This window comes from Antennarius striatus, chromosome 13 (genome assembly GCF_040054535.1).
Source record: "Antennarius striatus isolate MH-2024 chromosome 13, ASM4005453v1, whole genome shotgun sequence".
Lineage (NCBI taxonomy): Eukaryota > Metazoa > Chordata > Actinopteri > Lophiiformes > Antennariidae > Antennarius > Antennarius striatus.
The window spans coordinates 10,643,870-10,658,722 of NC_090788.1; the positions used below are offsets into that span (position 1 = coordinate 10,643,870).

General features: G+C 40.3%; 1 protein-coding gene across 1 annotated transcript in view; it reads right to left on the reverse strand.

The window, feature by feature from the left end:
* zbtb20 (zinc finger and BTB domain containing 20) overlaps positions 1-14,255 on the reverse strand; it is a 32,521-nt gene extending 18,266 nt beyond the window's left edge. Inside the window, exon 1 of the mRNA XM_068330527.1 lies at positions 14,074-14,255. The gene's annotated coding sequence lies outside the window, so the exon portion shown is untranslated. The remainder of the gene's footprint in view (positions 1-14,073) is intronic.
* Between the last annotated feature and the right edge of the window lie 598 nt (positions 14,256-14,853).

Below are 14,853 nucleotides of genomic sequence, written 5' to 3' on the forward strand. Positions count from 1 at the left end.
ATGAACATATCTCCTGCTTTGGAAGACTGACGTAAAGTTTACAAAAACCAAACAAAACCAAACAAAAAAAAAAAAAAAGAAAACACCCTGACAAAGAATTTGCCTCCTAAAGGGTCAAGTTATGTTATATTAAGTGGTGAAACTGAATCTCTGGGAGAAAACCAGAGTCAAGGGGTTAAAGTCTACAAACCACAAGAGGTTCCTCTCCACAAGACCCGACTTGATAAACAAGAAACGTGCTTCTTTTCTTATTTCCATTTCAAATAATATATTTGATAATTAAATACAGACATGAAGAGTGATCACTACATACTAAAAACTGTCACTCTCTGGCACAAAAAAAAAACCACATTTGTGTTGGTCAAGGCATAAAACATAATTTACAGCTAAATCTTCGACCTTAATCTGAAAGAAATTTCTTTTCTGTCTTCCTTTACTCAAACATTAGCAATAAATGCTACTAAAACAGTACCCTACAGTGGATTGGGGCCAAAATAACGCTTTAAAAATAGGAGACAAAAGAATATTGAATAAAATTGAAACCCAATACATTAAACCTACTGCAGGTGCAACTTTGGCCCTCACCAAACCAAGATCATAGATCAGAGTTGACTTATTCAAAGTAAAAACCAATAAAACCATCAACGTTTTTATAGTTATCTCAATGCACACGTGCCAAATTCCTTGAAACCATTTACAGTGGCAAATATAATATCGCTTCTTTTCTTTTCCTTGCAGGAATTAGCTTGAGATCTAACCGTATTCTGATGCCACGGGCTGTTTCTTTCGTGGCTACTGTTAGACAATGCAAACACAAATATGTTCTGCCTCTGGCTTCCGTGGGCTACCCATGCACGTAAATCCACCTGCCAAAGGGGGTAAAGTGAGGTGAATGCTGGCAACAAAGGAACAGGCCAAGGGAAGCAGTTTTCAGCTGCCCAGACAGCCACTCACAACAGTGATTCCATTTTAGCCGTGACACAGTGGGTGAGCAGCAGCCAGTGCCTACCTGCAGTGAATTCTAATCAGCCCAGGGGTCTGTCTCCCTCCCTCCCTCCTGTACCCTGCCTTGGACTAAAGGGGCTGATGATCCTTCAAAATTAATTAGATCCTTGTAGGAGGCGGCCATTTTATTTCATTTCCTAGCACTCCACTAAAAAAAATAATTTTTGAACAAACTATAATTTGGGGCGTGTATTTTTCCCACCTCACATTAATCTCTTTCTCCCCGCATCTCTACCTGTTTCCTGTTTAATCACGCTTAAACTCTCTCCGTCCTTCCTTACATATCCGTCTCCCTCTCTCTGTCTGTAGACCCCTCCTCTTCCTCCCTCCCCACAAACCTTCCCCTGCACCCTCCGCCCCCCTCCGACTGCCTCCATACTCGCAGCTCTGCGTCTGCCTCTGTGGAGTTTGCTGTCAATAAATCCCCAGAGGTCAGTTTGTCTGCTGGAAATCAGACACAATGCTTCAGACCGTCAATGCAATGCATGCTCTGCTGCTGCCGCCACAACAAAGACTGGGGAGGGAGGGGAGGAAGAGGCGTGTGTGTGTGTGTGTGTGTGTGTGTGTGTGTGTGTGTGTGTGTGTGTGTGTGTGTGTGTGTGTGTGTGTGTGTGTGTGTGTGTGCGTATGTGTGTGTGTGTGTGTGTGTGTGCGTGCGTGTGTGTGTGTGTGTGCGTATGTGTGTGTGTGTGCATGTGCGTGTGTGTCTGCTAGTGGGGTGGGGGGGGTGTGAATAAAAAAATTAAAACAGGGAAATGAGGTTTGCAACATCACCAGCCAGTCTCCAGGTTCTTCAGCTGTCTGTATTCGTTGAAAAACTGATGAAATATTCTGCATCAAATTGAACATTAGTTAATCAAGGGTGGGGGTGGGGTAGGTGGGGATTCAGACATAAGAGGCCTGCTTATGAAAAGAACAGCATCAGCCATGTGAATAATATACATCTTGAATATGCAAATACTGCGTACAACACACACAATACAAGCATATATTGAAGGCCCTTGGTACATTTAAATCTGGAGACAAAGGGGCTACAGGACACTGAGAAAAGCTCATGTCTGTGCATGTGCACAGCGAGGTTTCACCAATCTGATGCAAAATTTTGTGTTAATTCATGTTAATTTAGATTAGTAGTTAAAAACCTACTGTCCAATCTTGTAATTATTAATTTCGATCACCCTTACGGCCCCAGCTGCATTAGCAGGAAAGCTCTGAGACGCCCTGTTTTAACAGTCTTGTTCAGAGATGTGATCTAATGTAATTCACAACACAACATGATGTTGGGGCTTGCAAAATCCAGTGACAAAGTGTCAATCTGTTGTGTGATAATTGAGGAACGTGTTCATTTCCACCCAGGTGACAAAACAGCACCCAGTTGTAATTGGACAACGCTTAAAACTTTTCCAGCAAAGAAAGGGAAAATTAAATTTAAGCCACCGTTAATGCGGAGGTGCCACAGCTCCCTGAGATGAGCGCAATTAAAACCGGATATTCACCTCTGCTCAACAACACTGCGTCGGCTGATAGAGTAATTTGGAGCGCCGTGCATCCTTTTACATTGGAGTGTTCGTCTTTGACACTGTGAAGCATTAACAGGTGAGGTAACTAACACGCTGAAATCACAAGCACTTCAGGCGAGTCAGCAGAAAATGCCTCAATATCTCGAGATTTAATTGATTTGTGTTAATGGCAGTCACTGAAAATAGTCGACAGGCAGATGTAAGCTGTCGTCAAGTTGGGCAAATATTTTTTTTTAAATTTCCCTCCTCGGAATGAAGTGGAATATTGCAATAGATCCGGTTAAATATTTCTAAAAAACTGATAATCGTTGCTTTACAACATGACATGTTTAAAGCAAGCTTCTTCTCAACAGTCACCAAAATGGAACACCCCCTTCAAATTTCAACTTCACAGACATAGAAGGGCAATTCTTCCTCTCACAACAGTTCCCATTTCAAAGTCCCCATCAGGGATGGTTTAAAAATGTGCAAAGAGTGTAAAACATCATTTGCTTAATTCACAACAGTATTGGGTTTTTTATTTCCCCTTCTTGTGAATGCTTTCTTCTTCGGTCGTAGCATCGTGAAGTAATTACAGAATACCACTGTAATGTTATGGCCACTGCTCAATTTAAATTGCTTGCGTAACCGTACGACGTTGCGTGTCTTTGTACACATCACAAACTGGTTGAAACTGCTGCTAACTTTATGGTTGTCTAAATTTAATTTCACTACTCATCTTTAGTTCTGCTGCCACTAAAACGTCTCAAATAGCTCAGCAGATCAATGCAATTTGACGCGAAGTATGACAGAATGTTTTAAAATAAATCCCAAAAGCAAATAACAATTAACAAAAACACACTACAATGCCATCACACAAGTCGAGGAGTATTAAAGTATTTTTGGACAGGACAGCTTGTTCAACTTTTTTATTTTTTTTATTTTTTTTAAAAGCACACCCACCACCACCCGTTACCCATAGCAGATCCATTGTCCTTCTACAGATGGGATGATAATCTATTTCTAACGTGATTTGTTTCAGTCAGCACAGACATTCATGAATGAGTGTTATCAGTAAACATTCCACACTGCATTTTATGAAGCATCTTAAAAGAGCATAGCGGACAAAAAAAAAAGCCACTGCTGGCTTACTGCCCTCAGAAAAATGAAGACAATATCTGCCTGTGGTGACGGAGGGAGGGGAGCCTTTAAAGAGAAATTTCTCAGAAATAAATGGCAAATAAATGGTCTTTTTACTAATGAACATTTGACCAAAAATAACCATGTGACTACTCATATGATCTCTCCAAAACACCTCCAACCCCTTAGGCAGATAATGCTAAATTCAAGAGTTATCATGCAGGCACAAGTGTCCAATGCTGTTGCCTCTCTATAGCTACTAGACACATCAAGGACATTCTGACTCTCCGGTAAAAAAAGGCCAATAATAGATCTGCATATACGTGCAGAGGTGCTCACATGGGGGTTCTGTCTGTTCCTGATGTAGCAGGACAAGGAGGGGTTAAGATTCTGAAAGATGGAGTGGACTGTGGAGAAGGGAGGGAGGCTTTGGCACCTTTTGTACCTCCTGAGTTTACGTCTTTGGAAGGTACAATCGGAATAAAGATTCTTTGTGCCAACTTACGAGAAGTTCTTGCAGTGTGGGGAACGCCGCAGCCTCCAGTCATGTTTAAAGTGAATGTACAGTCTGTTGGTGATAACAGGGACTCAAATGTACAGTATTTAGATAGAGAACTGGAAATATCATCAAACACAAGACAAAGATTTTTTTCTTCTAATCCAAGAGGCCGACTTTTTGTTACCCATATTTGTGATGCAAGTAAACGCATCACAGATCTCTTTTACACCAAAGTAAACACTTTTTAGTTTTTCCCAGAATGTCTACCCCCAATAACCTCTGCAGATTTCTTTTGTTTGTCAGAGGCAATTCAAAATACAACAGTCCTTTTCTTTTCTTTAATTTACATCCAACTGCCGGTAATAACCTTTAGCTTAACACAATACAATTACGCTTCATCTGCGTTAGAAACAAATTCAAATTTAATCAAACCATTCCAAAACTTGCTCAATTTTCTCTTTTCTACAGCAAATCAGTCGTATCAATTCTGCCTGACGGTTTAGACGCTACCTTTGTCCTGAGGAACGCCCCGAGAGAAATCAGGCTGAAGTCGGCTAAGCTTCCATAACAGGTGATGGCGATGTTCGAGTTTTTTTTACAAACCTTATGTGTTCACAACCAGAACCCAGAAAATACACAGTTTCTTTCAGGATCCCGTTGAACACAGGTTAAAAAAAAAAAGAGAGAGAGTTTTTTTTTTTTTAATTATTTTTTCTGCTTCTCTCGCTGTTAGGGATTCTGTTTAGTGATGCCAATTTGTGCCAAAAATCTTGTGAGCTGGAGCTGAGAGTCCTCGGGAGATGAATCATGTCTTAAGCAAAAGTATTTACTTCAGCTTTGTGCATCAAGCGGAATTAAAGTTGAGCAATACATGTGTCAACAAGTAAACACTGTAATACCATTCTCAAATTTAAAACACACTTTCTACCCCTCCAGAAAAAGCATATAGGACATCTACTGTATGTAACTGCATAAAGGACAAAACCTACACGTATGCTTGAATACACAACTTACCTGCCTCATGTTGTTGATCTCAGTAAATTCTTAAAACAGGCGTCTTCTCCATTTCATAGTCTTTACGGTGCTACAGTTCTCTACTCTGTATCAATTTTGGACCAATCAGGGGCCTTGATGTGAGCTGGACACACTTGAGATAACATGAACACAATAGCAGCCTGAGAATGAGCTGACATGTAGTCATTTCTACAAAACACACAATAACTAAATGAGAACAGACATTATGAAGCTAAACTTAATCAAAGGGAATTCCTTCAAGGTTACAGTGAGGATGTTCTTACACACATAGATGTAGGTACACACACACACACACACACACACACACACACACACACACACACACACACACTTAGTCTACGAAGCAAACTTCTAATCTCTGAGCCTCTGATTCGACCACCAGCAGCACATTAAGTTAATTATTTTATCATTTGAATGTGACCTCCGAAGTTCTGCACCACGTGTTCCGACAGCAGCTGCCGGAGAACAGCGCTGATGTGATCCGCACAGCCGCGCTCTTCACGCTAGCTGTTCAGTTTCTTTTTTGAGGGTTTTGCCAACATGCCGCCTGTTACCAACACAAACAAAATGGAAATGGTAAAAATGAACTTGGGAAAAAAGGTCTCATGACGTAACTCGTTCCTTTAACGTCACCTACACACGTCAGGATGAGTCGTTTCTCAGGTAGACAAATGATATCTACAGTATTCTGACCTTTACAGATATTCTGTGTTTATTTTAAGCCTTATATGGTGGCTCTTTTTTTTGCGTATTTATAGTTTGGCAAACTGTTGTGTTGTAGAAACAGATTAAACATGTCCCATCAGCCCATTTGACACATGACCCATCTAAAAATGTCATGCTGACACATTGAAACACAGTCAACCACGTATACACACTTTCGCCAAGTGCCAGCAACACTGGTCCACAGGTCAGCAGCCTAGTCGAGCAACACCAGTTAAATATAATGACTTAAACATACACCAGTTTTAAATTAGCCAAAGTTGGCACAAAGGAAGGATTTCTGTTAATCCAACAGGGAGGAGGTGCAATCGAGCCACACAAGGAAACTTTATCCACACAACACTGTGGAGCAAGATAGGCTTCTTATGAAAGGCAACTAAAAGATTTCACAAGAAACGACAGGAATCTCACCAGTTCTCCCCTTCTTGTATCAATTATATTCTTGGAGAGAGGAATTTTTAGATGCCTGGAAACAAACATAAGGCTAGGAATAGAAAGTATCAGGTAACATAAGGGAAAGTAAAGTTACATAGTGAACGTACCGATGGCCAAAGTTTACAGACCGACACAAACAGAAAACTATCAGCTTTGCCATCTCATCGACACCAGCCTAAAAGACTGGATCATGGTGTTAATGTGCACAACAATACCGTCACAAGGTTCATGCTGTACCAAAAAGAGGAAAATAGTACAGCAAGTATGCCTAAACTCTACAAAAAATTTAAATATACTCCAGTATTAGTATATTTTATTATTATTATTATTATTATTATTATTATTATAAGTATTATCATCAGTATTAGTATTAATCCTGTCAAAAGCTGCTTTGTGTTTCCCTGTATATAAAACTTACTCTGAATTAATTTTGTGGCTGTTTGCTCAGTCTTATTTTATGACCCACCAAACTCAGGAGTGACTTTTTCCAGAAACTGTTCCTGCCATCAGTTAGAGTGGTTCTACTGGTTCTATAGCATATTACAAATTGCCAACACATAACTTACCGTACCGGACTTTTAAAGTCTAAGGGAAAGTGTATTCAGCATTATTTTGAATACACTTTATTTTATGGTTTTATCACAAAGTGTTGCTGAACACTGCTTTACTTTCTCCTGTGTTCTCTGATCTGAGCCATGTGCAGAGAGCAGAGTCCATTCTGCACGGTCACCCATCAGCTCTGTTTATGGCGTTCGTCCGTCTTCATGGCGTTACTAGTGCACATGACGTATTGGTCAATGTGACGTGTTATAATGTGATACGATTATTACCTTTGTTGAAACAATCCATAGCTTGCAGGCCCGTCAGCTCTTTCTGGTGACATTACCAGAAGAACCCACTTCACCTGGCTATTTTCAGCAGCTCCTTTCATAAATGTGCTTCTTCTAAATCATTTGTAGTGCCGTGATACAAGGAATAAAGAACTGGAGGTGGTTTGCATGTTATTATTTTTCAATTATCTTTATGCATCAGTGTTTTATTAGTGTACCGTCAACGTCTTTGGTTACCTCTGTGAGCATGTTTCTCTGTTTATCTGTTTGTTAGCTCAGGAACCTGCCCAGGGTGTTGGCCTACCTTACTCTAAATGCATGTTGGGATACACTGAACTGACCCTGAGCAGACGTAAGAATAAAGACCGTTTGGGTGAATGAACCAATGTTGTGATACCAGCCAGCAGCATTCTGCAACGGTCAAAATCCATGAAAGACACTTAGTCTGAAATCTATTCACATCAGTTCACCTATTCATATAAATCATAAAAGAAAACTAAGGTACATGTTAGCTAACATAGCAGCTGCTGGAAGGCACTTTCTTAAAATTGAAAAACAAGCCCAGCAACTTTGATAAAAGAGAATTTTTTTTTACCACATTTGTTTGCCGTTGAACAGGTTCAGTGTCGTTTACCTTTCTCATGTGGACAAACCGTCATAAATCAGTCAAAGAAATTAATTTAAAAATTCATTTCTTTCTTTAAAACAATAGGATGTGAAGCAGAAATAGGAACAATTTGCAGCATCTTGAAAAATCTATTTTGACGTCAGCCTTTATCAAGTTGTTTTCAGGGACCTACATTGTAGAGAATGTTGGAACAGACCTTGCTTTCATTTTCATAAAAATATTAAAATTCTTTTTAGAAAGAGTTCTTTCCAAAGAAGCATTGTCTGAAGGTTATTTCCTGCAATTGTATTTCAATAACCTAATGACTGATGAAATACACGTTTCAGATTCATTGGACATTATTAAAGGTTCCAAAGATCTTCATTTTCTTAATAAAAATCAATAAAAATACGACTGGGTAGATAATTCCCCCTAAGTCGAATCCTTTGCGATCGCATGCCAATGTACCTCGAGTAAGACTGTACACAGCCTTAACATTTGGTAGCTGCGAGTGCTGTTTACTGGCATGAGGCTTCTTAAAAAGTCTTTCCGAAGCCAAAAAAGAAGCAGAGACACAGCTCCCATTCTCTCTAAAATAGTTTCAAAAGTTGCTGAAGACCCTGCTGCATTTCTTATTTCCTTAAATTCTCCTTGGATACGATTCTGTTCGACTAGGCCGTGATCTAACCATGACTTGTAGAAAACCATATGGGTAGCAGGGTGAACTGAGGACACACACACGCACACACACACACACACCTTGGCAAACATACAACTTCGCTATTAGAATCCAGGATACATTTTTCTCATCAGTTGAATGTCTGGGCCTGCTGTGCGAGTTAAAGAAGACAGAATACATATTAATTTTAGGAACTTGCTTTTGTCATGAGAAAATAAAAGTGTGTATACAATTCCAGAATGCTTTCTTGAAGCAAACAATGACTATGATTAATTTTTGTGCTCTTTCAGAGCGATGTCGGTTGTACAGTATTTACTTCATTAGATGATGTGTGTGTGTTTTACAGCTGTTGGCTTTTAATGTGAAGTATTAAAAGAGCAGTGCAAATATAAAGAAGCAAGGATCGAGTCTGTTAGCAATTTGAGCAAGGATAATGGAAACACATGATGGCACACACAACTGGATTGTGTTTGCACTGTCTTTATGTGTACTAAAAATTATAGTATGAGCACATAGATTATAAACTAAGTTAAGGTTTAAAGCAATCTTTACTTTATAAGATGAAATGGCATCTTATAATATATAATTAAGTATAATTAAAGCATTTAAAATTTTTAAATAACAAAAGTCAAGATTCTATTAATTCCGCAGATATAAAGCATTAACAAGAGTATGAAAGTGTCTTGTGTGAGAAACTTACATTTATATGAAAAATATTCAATACCCAAATCTAAAACAATGTTAAATATAGCAATATGAGCATTGAGGATAGCTGTGCCTCATTAACATTTACAGGTTTGTCACCAAACAAAAGCTTCCTGACAAAAGTACATTCGCAAATACTTAATCTGTCTGCTTCTAGTACACATTCCTGTGATACTTGCAGGGGGGCAGACTCCTAACCAAAAGTAGTTTTTTAAAAAGAAAATCATGCCTTAAAGTTTTCAGTTTGTCAGTTTTCAAAATGCTGTTAGCTTCAAATGTCTTTGGCTTTATGGCGGAGTTGTGCAAAAATCCTTTTTATGACCAACTTTCAGATTCTGACTGCCAGTTCTCTGTTTAAGGGGGATTGTTTTCAAAATTCCTGCTGTTTAAACTGTCAAATTGAGTCGGGTTGCACGAATATCAAAAAAATAATACTTATGTAATACTATGTTATTTCCCATTGTTTCCTTGGAGATGAAAGGAAATCACCACTTCTTACAGTAAGAGAGCTATCTGTGCTGTTTGAGGGAGTTGTAGGGAAAATTTTCTCATTAATTACCATAAAAACAAAAAAACCTGTGAGATTTCTCAATTGGTCTTGCATTTGTGTGGTATTTTCAAGAATAAAAAAAAAATCAAGGAAAGAGGAGCACGTTATGTGTGAAAAAGGTGCTTTGTGGGAAGAAGATCCAAGCCAGCTAGTCAAGGAGCAGCTCATCTGCCAACATATTCCTGTATGCAAGTTCCAGGCACCACCAAAGGTAGAGTTAGTGTGAAGGTATTCATCGGGACCACCAGAAAGAGATATATATATATATATATATATATATAAAATCAAATACCACAAGAGTGACGTTTTGGGGATATCGGAGTTTTCTATGGTAACTAACTAGGTGCTAAAGCTAAAAATGCTGCAAAACACTTGCAATGAACATCAGCTGAGAAACTTTATACTTCATTCACAGTCAAAATCAAATATTTAATCTGAAAGTATAATAAAAGCTGAAAGGCACATCTGTGTTTAATTATAGGACCAAGTATTAACTTTAAGGTGTGCACCTGAATTCAGTCTCAGTTGGCAATAACATCAAAGACGAGCCCTAGTCCATGAGGGAATATTTTTCTAATGACTATCATTCAGAAACAAAAAAGAGAAAAGAAAAAATATGTCTGAGGCCAATGAAAGCCAAGTGATTCACAAGCAGTGTGACTTTCTGCATACAATCCACAAAGTGGCTCCTAATTTCAATGGAACTCTACTGTATTCCCAAAATGGCTGCCAAAGATGCTTAACTGGGGTAGACAAAGTACCAGAAGAAGCAGGTACATATTTTCTAAAGCTTTTGTCAAAATGAAGACAAAAAAACCCAAAACCCTCCTTGGAATGTTAAAATTCTAAACTATTTTAGTTTATCTTTAAAATAATACTGTATTATTTCCCTTGCTTAGATTTTCAACCACAATGATACCCTCTAAATTGAAGTTATATATTAAAATAACACCAATAACAATGATAACACACAAGATGAGAATAAACAACCCTGCATGAACCAGCGGACCAAAGTGAATTCTGCTCAATATTACATGTTATCTCCAACCTCTTCCATTCTATTTTCAGTCCTGTCCAATAAACCAACAAAAGATCTTTTCAAGAGGGTTGCACTGAAACAAAAGAATGAATGCGTACACATTTAATTATGTGGGTTATGGGTCACTAGGATTACCTGATCAAATGGTGCAGATGGCTGGAGAATGTGGGAATAAAAGCAACCGAAATTGTGGCATTGTAAAACCTTCAAAGAGATATCTGATTTATTTGGGCAGCAGTGTCTTTGCTGCACTTAAATTTTTTTTTTTGAATACTGACCTGCCATCTGTGTGCATGTAGAGTACAAGATGATTGTTTTTTTTAACTTCCCTTCCAAAGAAGCACTAATTACATTAGTGCAACATGCTATGCTTACACGTTTACACTTGAATAAATTGGAATAATCAGAAGGGAAGAACCCCCCCAAGTGACTGAATAACAAAATGGTCCTGAACTTGTTTCAAAATAGAATTCTGTGGACACCTGATGTCAGTCTGTTGGTCAGTAGTGGATTGGATGTGGAAGGAGGGTGACAAACGTGGCAAGGATGATGGTAAAGGATGATGAAGCAAAACTAAAAATTGGATTGATTGTTGAGTGTGGATTAACTGAAACCCAACCACCAGCACCAGCACCACCTCTCATCTGGGAAGGTCTGCTGTTTATCTGCTGTGTCTCCTTCATATAATAATGAGTTTCCTTGGTCGGCAGACATGCTCTTAAATATTCATCAGTCATGGGTGGGTTTAAGCCGTGACACAGAAAGCAGGACGGACATGGCTGAAACACAGTGAATATTAATGTACATGTGGAATATATACATCTAAATACTTATTACTGTCCTCACTGATGAAACTGGGCACCACATAGTCTGTATTACAAACACTTCCAATGCACATAATAGCTGCCTCTCTTCCAGCAGCTATTGTATACCTCTGCTCTGATGAAACGAGTTTTTAACGTGAAGCCTTGGTGAGAGCTCACTTCCAAAGACGAGTACCCTCCAATTCATCAAACAATAAAATGTCCGAATGTACAGTTATTAGCTTTAAGTGGAGTTTCTTTTCAGATGAAGGGTATCCCATGCAGTACCCTCTTTGTGACAACACAATTCTCACTTTACTCACCCACATGCAGCCTGTCAATCAGTATGCTCCAATTCATGGGACTGATCTACTGTCTAACTGTGTCCAGCTGAAATCTTCCATCAAAGTCAAATACTGCTTCACGTTCAGCTCACTGTTTTCCAAATGTGTCCATTCAGAAAACAAATCATGGGCAGCCAGCAATTACATAACCGAGCCTATAGGATTGCAGCCGTATTTACACTGTGGAAACATTGTGAATGAAGGCAGAAGAGATTAAGCGATCACAGCAAGATTGGAAAGGAACGAGCGCACAATTATGTGTTTAGAAAGACTACACACACACACACACACACACACACACACACACACACACACACACACACACACACACACACACACACACACACACACACAGGTGCCCATCGACAGATCACGTCTGCGCTAGAGAAACCTGGACCCAGCGACGCGCTCTCCTGCCCCCCACCCCCACCCCCACCCGGGAACCGGCCTTCTTGTTTTGTGTGGACTTGGCGTCTTCTGTAAAAACGTGTTAACACGCTTTACACCTGCACACAACTTACCGGCGACTCTTTGGCCGTTAATGTAACAGAACGAGCGCTTGAGCAGAAACCGTGTGTGTGTGTGTGTGTGTGTGTGTGTACGTGTACAAGTACGTGATGCGTTATTACTGCCTTCATCTGACAAAGCCAAGCGATTTGGGACAGCGTTCATTCGCGACACATACACTCACGCGTACACACACACACACACACACACAGAAGCGCGCACGCACGCACTCACACACACACACACACGCTTGCACGCGCTCTCTGCCCTCTTTCCTAGTCTCCCTCATGGACGCGCTCGACAGCGCTGGGATAGATGGAGCCGTAAAGGAAGAGACTGACATATTGCTACTGCCCGTTGCCCTTTGGGTGAATTTAGGGGGAGGGGAAAGAGGGGAGGGGGGATTTCTCGTTTTATTTTATTATTACGTCAACGCAGAATATATCCACGTATTTTTAAGTTTATTCAAGAGGTGAGATACCATCTCTAGCTGCCATATATGAGCAATACGAAATATATCATGAGTTGCTCATGAATATTTTGCAATAAAATGTCTCAAACGGCGCGCAGGAAGCGTCTCTTGCAACTTTAATTACACCACAGCGTGAACTCATATCTAGGCCATCCTTTACCTAAAACATCCTCACGCTTTACCATACTGAGGGCTGTCAGTTCAAGCGGAATGCGACAATTAAAGTGTCCTTTCATTTTAAAGAAATATGGCATCAAAGTCCAATCCAGAGTCCCGCTGGATTTAGTTCTAATTTATCAGAAACCGAACCTTCAGAATTGTTTTACCTTCAGACGCAATGTGAAGCAGCCTTTCTGCGCCTGTTTAGCATATCTTAATGTTACCCCGTCTCATATGTGCCACGCCGGGTAGATATTAATTCATAAAATATAGGCTAGACATCTGTCTGAGTACGAGTGCGGTGAGCTGCTGATGTTTGGCCCATCGAACCCATTTTTCCGGCAAGTTCAACAAAACTGAAACATATATAAGAAACGGGTTTCTGGTGAGGCGACGATTTCGTAATATCACTATAAAACGATGAAGGAAGCGTGTTTCCTCCGATTCAAACATTTGACCTAAAAGCCAAGATGCGCACGTCGGATGCCACAGTTGTTCCGGGCTCACAGTGTGGAAAAACGTGAACAAAACAGCCCGCGAGCATCGCTGAAGCTGTAGCTTCAGGAACCGGACCCGTGGACGCAGTTTGGCCAGTATTGTTCTCAAGTGTCTACCCGGGTCAAATCCGAAAGTAAAGCGCCAAAGGTAAAGGGGGCATGTTTGAGAATAATGACAGATGGGTAACTTGCGTCATGCCCGGGCAGCCGATTTGAAATGGACAACAAAACCTCTGGCAGCTAAAACGGAGCGCCCCTAACATGAGGGACTCGTTTCACTTCATCTCGTAAGCTGCCGTCATTTGTATTGAATGTCTGAGATCCGCTACAGAATGAAGTTTCCGTTTATGTAAAGCTTCATATTTGGTTGGTAAAGGCAGCTCCAACTACATGGAAGTCAGAGGCATTTTACGCGCATCACCACAGAGTCAACGAGTATGTTTAAACATCTTATTTGATAAATTCCTCTTATTTCTCACCTGTGACAATATGGTTACAGATATTACACTGACCCATCCCTTTTCCTACTTTTCTCTATTTCTTACCTGCACTTCGAAGCTCGTTCAAAAAGTGGCAACAGCGTTTCCACGGATCCCTTGATTCCCCCCGACGAAGCGCGTTCTTTAATATGTTCCTTTACTTTGTTTCATTTCTCACTTCCATCTTCTTTTCATCTCATCAATAAACACACGCTGCAGCCTACCTTCATAGAGCAGCTCGGTTCAAGTGTGCCCTCCCATTTTTTAACTATACATCGAGTACTTTGAGGGGTGGTGGTGGTGGTGGTGGTGATGGGGGGTTGGAGAGGGGGGGGTGGGAGCAAGCAGGCACGCCTTTTTACTTAAAGCTGCCATTGGAAGAACAGTACACTGTCTTGGTTTGGATCAGAAACCAGTCCACATTATGGCGCCCTATTCGCAGGGAGCTGTGTGGGACGGGGAAACCGGCTCCATTATGGTTCCGTGGAAGTAGTGGGTTATAGTAGCCTAATAGTAGTTGTAGTAGCAGCGTTCCTCCTTCTCGATGTGTCTAAGTTTCCTCCTGTCTCATCAGTAAACGCAGCTATTTCATAAATGGAAGTTATGGCGTGTCACAAAACCTGTTAAGCACAGGGATCCAAGCCGTCTCGAGGCGGTCACACCTTAACATTAACTATACAGAGAGAAATTTATTCAGAACTACGCGTTATATTGTGTGGGCATCACGATCCGGTGTTCAAATACCAGCATTCACAATTGTGAATGAAACGTATCCCCAGTCTGGATGAAAAGAACAGGGGAATTGCCAGTTAAACGTCCATCAGCCGTCTGAACTTTACATTGGAC